The sequence below is a fragment of the Chrysochloris asiatica genome, unplaced genomic scaffold, assembly GCF_000296735.1.
Source record: "Chrysochloris asiatica unplaced genomic scaffold, ChrAsi1.0 scaffold00078, whole genome shotgun sequence".
NCBI lineage: Eukaryota > Metazoa > Chordata > Mammalia > Afrosoricida > Chrysochloridae > Chrysochloris > Chrysochloris asiatica.
Genome location: NW_006408596.1, coordinates 7,535,500 through 7,543,130, shown reverse-complemented (window position 1 = coordinate 7,543,130; position 7,631 = coordinate 7,535,500).

Genomic DNA, 7,631 nt, shown 5'->3' with positions numbered 1-7,631 from the left:
AGACTCATCGTGACCCTGTATAGGGCTTCCAAGGAGTGGCTGGTGATTTTGAACTGCCGACCTTGTGGTTCAAACTGGCCTTGCAGTCTAGTTCTTTATCCTATAGCACTACACCAGGACTAGTCCCTTCTTAAAATGAGTTAGTCACTTGCAAACTGATAATTACTATAGGCGTACTGTCCACATAAATGTTTTGTCATCATTGACTTCACCGTTCTTCTACCAAAGTGTCACTATAAATTTTATATTTGTTCTTCCTTCCATTTTAAAAGAATTTATGCTGCTTTGAAAGGGGGTCCTTTTCAAACTGATGGTACCCTTCTTAGAAGTGCCTCAGATTAGATTCTGTTCAGACATGTTATAACAAGTTGTTCTTGTTAAGCACTATAGAATTGGTTCTGACTCACAGCGACTCTGTATAGGGTTTCCAAACAGCGGCTGGTGAGTCTGAACCACCTACTTTGCAGTCCAAACCGACCTTGAGGTCAAGTGATTATCCTAGAGCGCCACACCAGTACAAGTTTATTTTGGCACACACAAAAAAATTGAAATCTATGCATAAATTTTTCATAATACACATTTTCCATGAACTTTTTGAAGACCCTTTGTACATTAAAAAAAGAATACACAAATAATAAAGATTTACTCTGATGATGAAGAAGAATTGAGCAACACTGGCAATTTTGTCAAGGGCAGTAATAACTTCACTTGTGGAAGGTTCTGATCATCTGGATATCCTCAGGAACAGGAATTTTGTTTCTAGTCAGAAAACTTGCGAGAGATGTTCCCATGGTCCTTTTCCTTTCCTTTTTTTTTTTTTTTTTCTTCAACTATTTCATGGTAACATCTCACTGTTTCCCAAATCTGCCCACTGATTTCAGCAAAGCTGACGGGGTCCATGTTTTCAAGCAACTGGAGATCCTGATTCAGTTTAAGAAAAAAATTCAACTAATCCCTTCCCTGTAAATCACAACACTGAACATCTGTAAGTGAGCATGTGAGAATGACAAAATCAACAACTGTGTACTGTAAATCTTATGTAGTACATATTACTAACAATAAGATGTACAGGGAACAAACTGACCATAACTGGAATCTTATGGTAAGGTGGAGATTCGCTGTGTTTGCAAATGTGGAAGACAACACACAGTCTGTGATTCACTCCTGAGTATACACCCTGGAGAAACTCCTAATTATGTACACCAGGTGACCTAAGCACAGATGTATAAATAGTATTACAGGAGAAATGGTACAAAACTGGAAGAACTGAAATGTCCATCAGCAGCCAAAAGGATAAATTGTTAAATTGCAGTATATTCATTCAGTAGTGAAATGTAATGAACTGTAGCTAAATACAACGACATAATGAGTCTCAAAACAATGCTGAGTGAAAGCAGCAAGACAACAGAATGAGGTATGATTCTTCCACTAACTGAAACTTCAAAAGCAGACAAAACAAGATGATGTTGTTTAGGGTTGTACGTACAGGTGGTGAAACTGTAAAGAAAACATCAGGGAAGTGTTTACCTGGGGTTGGAGTGGGGCTTTTCTGTGTGCTTTTCTGTTCTATTTCTTAACTTCAGTAGTGAGAATATGGATGCTTGTTTTCTAATTATTTAACTATCTATGTATTATATATATATATAGGCATTTTAAAAGGAGCTCTGGTAGCGTAGTGGTTACGAGTCGGGCTGCCAGCCTCAAGGTCAGCAGTTCGAAACTACCAGCTGTTCCACGGGAGAAAGATGAGGCGTTCTGCTCCCGTAAAGATTTACAGCCTCGGAAACCCTGTGCAGGGTCACTATGAGTCGGAACCAACTCCACGGTACTTAACGACAACAACAACATACTTTTTAGGGGGTGAGGGATACTTTCTGTGCTTTTCGGGTCCCTACCTGAATGATGGATAGATGGAGTCCTGGTGTGGAGCTGTGGGCACTTAAACACAAGAACATATTCTTAGTGGGACAAGACTGGATCTAAACAATGGATAAAATGAGTACAGAACTGCAGAGCGTAAACCACATCTCTACCAACTTTCTTTCAGGTATAGTAACAGCACAGGAAGCTTATGGGAAACGAGAGTTTCCAACAGTGGATGTGTGAATACTGAAAGGATAAAAGCTGCCAATAAAATAAAACAAAATGCCATTTGAACAGAATTAACAAGAAACCTAAGACCTTCTTTGTTCTTGCACATCATGAAGCAGTGACCAGTCTCTTACAGAACATGAATCCATGATGATGACTGTGAAAGGTATTCTGGAAAAACATCATCATAACTGAGTCATAATTAAAGATTTTAGGATGTTCTTGCATTTAATCAGTCATTCACTCAACAAACATTTGTTGTGCCAGGCACTGGGGGTACAAAGAATGAGTAACCCTCCTTGTCTGTCACAAAAAGTCAAATCAGATGGGGAAATGGAGCAAACATTTATGGAACACTGTGATTGGTTCCTGGAGGAGAGGAAGGTGCAATGGGCTTTGGAATCCCATAGGAGGGAAGGAGCTGTGTGACAGCAAATACCCCGCCCCCAAATTTGGAAAGAAAAGAAATGTGATCACCTTTTCAGTGGTCAGATGGAAGATAGTAGCACAGGCAGCAATATGCTAAGATACCTTAAAGAAATAGGAATGAATCCAACTCTCAAATTAGCATAACACTAAGAATATACACACCCTACCCCAAAAGGACAGAAAAAGAATCTGAGACACTTCCGTTCTAGATATAAAGAGATGAAAGCTATTCTGATTCCATTAGCAGGGAAGAATGCCTCAAGCTATTTTAGTTACAGGTAACTTCTAAGCCCACCACCTGTCTGTCAAGTTTGTCATACTGTGGTGGCTTGCACTTTGCTGGAATCTATGCCACTGATACTTCAAATAGCAGCAGGATCACCCACGGTAAACAGGTTTCAGTGGAGCTGCAGAAAGGCCTGGTGATCTACTTCCCAAAATTAACCAATGGCAGTCCTATTTTCTGATATAGTGCTGGGAGACGAGTCCCCTAGGTTAGAAGGCATTCAATAACTAGAGGCTGAAACATCAGAGACTGACTACAATGCAAGAATGGGCAAAGATTTGGTCTGTCATACAAAAGGCTGCCATGAGTCAGGGTTCACTCAAAAGACACTAAGAAAAAGTTGTAAATAATGAAAATCACAACTATTAATGGAGTGCTTTCTAATTGGCAGGCATAGCTCAGGTATTACCTGTTTCCCAAAGATGAATCCCCACCAATGGTATGCCAGACATTTTCAGATGGTATAAAAATATCATTGACTTAAAAAATTATACTGTGTGTTGAGTTGGCATCATCAGAAATTAAAAGCCATACTGGTCTAGAAACATTAAACTTAATTTTTTTTTCAATTTGTACAGAGGTAATGCACTGTAGTAAATATGTAAGGTTAAGTATCTACATGGGTTTGATTACAGAAACAATAAAGTATTCTCTAAATAATGACAAAATTATACTCTGATACACTTGGTTGACAGGGACAGGCAATTTAGACATTGGCTATTAAAAATGGGGGTCTATAAAGGCTCAAAGTGGTCACTTACAAGCTTTTGTGAATGGACTTAATTTCAGAATAAGGCGAATAAGGTAGAATCCGCGCTGACTAGTTCTCCTCTTTTCCAGATGGATCTGGTGAAATGGGATGGGGGATGATGCTGATTGGATTTTATGATTCAATTGTGAAAGCCGTTATCCGAATTAATCGTGATTGCCATGACTAGAATTGTAGAAGATGTATAACTAACAGGGGAGAGTAGTTATTCTTTGATTTCAGGAACAGAAAAACCCAGGACCATCAAGAAGGAAGAGCATGAGTGGAACGTGAGATCCTATCCAGAAAAACAGCAACAGCAGAGACGGTGGCAGAGGCGGGGACGTAGAGAGACAGAGCAGATGAGCACTCTGGGCTCAGGGACTGAGAAAGGCTGTGTGCCTGTGGGCAGGATGCTGGTTTTCAAAATGTGCCCGTTGGATATTTAAATGAATATATGTTTTTTGTTTTGTATGTGTACATGAAATACCTTTGCTTTGTTGATTTGTGAAAAATAAGATGTAAAAGGGAAGCCACAGGGTAGAAGCAGGATAACTGTTGATACAGGGAGGAAGGGTAATCACTGAGACAAAAAGAACGCATGATTGGTTGATAGTAAAGCTGATGATTTTGTTGGTTAACATTCTCTCAATTCACAATAAAAAATCAGGGGGGAAAATTATACTATGAATTGTATGTCAGGAAAAACTATAGCTTGTCTGCTAAGTCAGGTGTCTTCTAGGTACCACTTGGTGTGAGACTAAAGGAGATTTTTATGAAGAAAAAATGAGCCAGTGAGGTAAATATTCAGGATAAATGATATACCAGTATAGTGACATAAATTTTTTGAAATTTGGGAAAGAAACAGTGCATTTTCTGACATAATTCTCCAAAAAGCCAACGAGATACACATGATTGTTGTTGTTAAGTGCCATCAAGCTGATTCTAACACAGCCCTATATGGGGTTTCCAAGGAGCGGCAGATGGATTTGAACCACCATCCCTGCGGTTCACTAGTGTTACACTAGGACTCCAGTAGTGACATTTAAGCATAAAGTTAAGTCACACAACTAGTAAACGGTGAAGCCAGGACCTGGAGTGAAGTCTTTACTCTGAGCCCCTGGCCCCTCTTTTTTTTTATTTTTAACTTTTTATTGTGAATTGGGTAAAGGTTTATAAAGATGATCATCAGTTTTCTATTCAACAGATCATACACATTTTCTTTCATCTCACTGATTACAATCCCAATACATCACCTATCCTACTTCCCAACTGTGTTTCTTGTTTGCATTCCCCCCTTTCCCAAACTTTCTGAACTTTGTCTTTATATAAATGCTGCCCTTTTGATTTCAAATGGTTGATGATCCCGTGGTGTGCGTGTTTCACTAATGTTGCCGTCTCCCCTGTATACCTGTCTATTACTTGGCTGATAAGTTCAGTTCCAGACCTGAAGGGTGACCTAGCCGGGTCTTCTTTTGTAATTTTGAGTTTTGTTACACGTTTTCTCCCACTCTAAAGAGGACCTTCTAATGGGCTCCCTTTCAGAGTGGTTGATAGTGGTAGCCAGACACCATCTAGTTTTTCTGGTCTCAGTGTTGTGGAGACTGTTTTCCAATTGGCCGTTAGTTCACTGGGCTAATTGTTTCTGTGCATCTTTGATTTTCATCACTGTTCTTTCCTCCAGACAGGGAGAGACCAATAGTTGCACCTTAGATGGCTGCTCATGAGCGTTTAAGACCCCAGTCACTGCTCACCAAAGTAGGCTGTAGAGCAATGTCTTTGTGGACTACGTTATGCCAATTGACTATGGTAACCCCAAGACTATAGTCTTGAACCTCAGGTTCAATAACTCACTCCATCAAAGTGTTTGATTATGTCTAAGGAGTCCTGGTGTAGTGCTGTGGGTTCATGCACTGAACTGCAGAGTCGTTTTGAACCTCAAGGACAGCAGTTCAAGCTCACCAGCTGCTCCTCGGAAACCCTACACGGGGTCACTATGAGTCAGTACCAACTCAACAGCACTTAACAACACCACCACCAAGGAGTTTACTGAGGCCCATATTATAACCACCAAACTACTGATCTCTTATGCTTATTCTGTCATCTAACATGTAAAAATAACAAATTTGCCATTGAGTTCAATTCACTGCAACAGTATGTGTGTCTGAGGAAAATCATGCTCTATAGAGTTATCAGTGCATGATGATTTGGAAGTAGCTCTCCAGCTCTTTCTCCCAAGGCACCTCTGGGTAAACCTGAGCCTGCAAACTTTTGGTTTGTAGCTTAATACATTAACCACTTGCAACCCCCAGGGTGTTCCAGCAGGTAACGTTGTGTGCTGTGGAGTCAATCCCAATTCATAGAGATCCTATAGAACAGAGTAAAATGGCTCCATAAGGTTTCCTAGACTGTAATCTCTGTGGAGCTCTGGTAGCGTAGCGCTTACAAATCAGGCTGCTAACCCCAAGATCGGCAGTTCGAAACTACCTGTTGTTTCATGGGAGAAAGATGAGGCTTTCTGCTCCCATAAAGATTTGCAGCCTCAGAAACCCTGTGCAGGGTCACTAAGAGTCAGAACTGACTCCATGGTACTTAACAACAACAACAACAATCTCTATGGGTGCAGATTACCTGGTCTTGTCTTCTACAGACTCACCAGTAGAGTCAAACAGCTGACCTTTTTGTTAGCAGCCAAGCATTGAGACATTACACCATCATGCTGCTTTATAAATACATATTGAATTCATGATGGTCAACTAGCTATAATTTGGCTTCTATAGTCCTGGAGCAGTGGTTCTCAACTTTGGGCGCACATTGGAATCACCTGGTGATTTTTATAATTTACTGATCCCAAAGCCCTATCCCAAGAGATCTATATTTCATTGTTTTGGAAAGAAATCTGTGTGCTGGGAATTTAAAAAGCTGCCCAGGTAATTACTATGTGCAGCCATTATCAGGAACCACATGCCTAGATAGAGCGGATTTACTACTAGCTCTGGTGTGGTGCTGTAGGATAAGCATGTGACTTCAAGGTTTGAATGACAAAGTCTGTAATTCAAACTCACCAGCTGCTGCTTGGAAACCCTATACAGGGTCGCTATGAGTGGGAATAAACTGACAGTCTGGCTTCATCCATCAGCCCTTGTTAAGGCATGTCAGCCCCTGAGAGAGGACCCCATTGTCATACCGACTTCGATGCAAAGTCACCTACAGACCTTGGAATGGGCCTTCCAGCTCCAGCCCTTGTTCTTTGACCAAAAGACAGTGATGGTCAGAGAAGGAAACCAGAAGTACGAGCTACACTCAGCCTAAATAAGGACTGAACCTGAAAATAAATGCTATTCTTACTCTTTTCCTATTTTGAACCTCAAGATGAGTTTTATGAAAAAGGGAAATTCCCAAGAGTCTACACAAGCAAGAGGCATAAAGGCTTGACCTCTAACTCCACTTTCTTTTCCCATTTTCTCTACTTTTTCCTTCCTCTCCCTCCTCTCAATAATGATGCTCTGTGAACCAGAGATTTGAAGGTCAAACGGAAATCAAACTGTTCCCACTGCTTTCTCGCCTGCCAATAATTCACCTTGTAGGCCCCCAGTAAAAGTTTATGAATTCACGAATGTACTACTGCGAGTTCTACATACATCTTTGAGCCTCTCTGAGCCTAAGCGCCTAGTTAAGAGACAAAGAGATGTGAACATACTTTGTAAGATCTATTCAGAGACCCAAAGGCTAGGAGAAAGCCTTGTAAATATGCATCTGATAATAGATTTGTTTTCAAAATATAGAGAGAACTATTAGAATTCAATAAATAACACAATCTGAAAATAGACAAATGATGAATAAACATTTCTCCAAATAACATGGTTAATAAATCAGTACCAATTGCCATCAAGCCAATTCTGACTCATCACAGCCCTAAAAAACAGAATAAGATTGCCTCATACGGTTCCCAAGGCTGTGGTGTGGTGTTGTAGGATAAGCACTGAACTACTAACCGCACAGTTAACGGTTCAACCCCATCAGTCGCTCCTCAGAAACCCTATACAGACTCATCATAGGTCAGAAACAACTTGATGG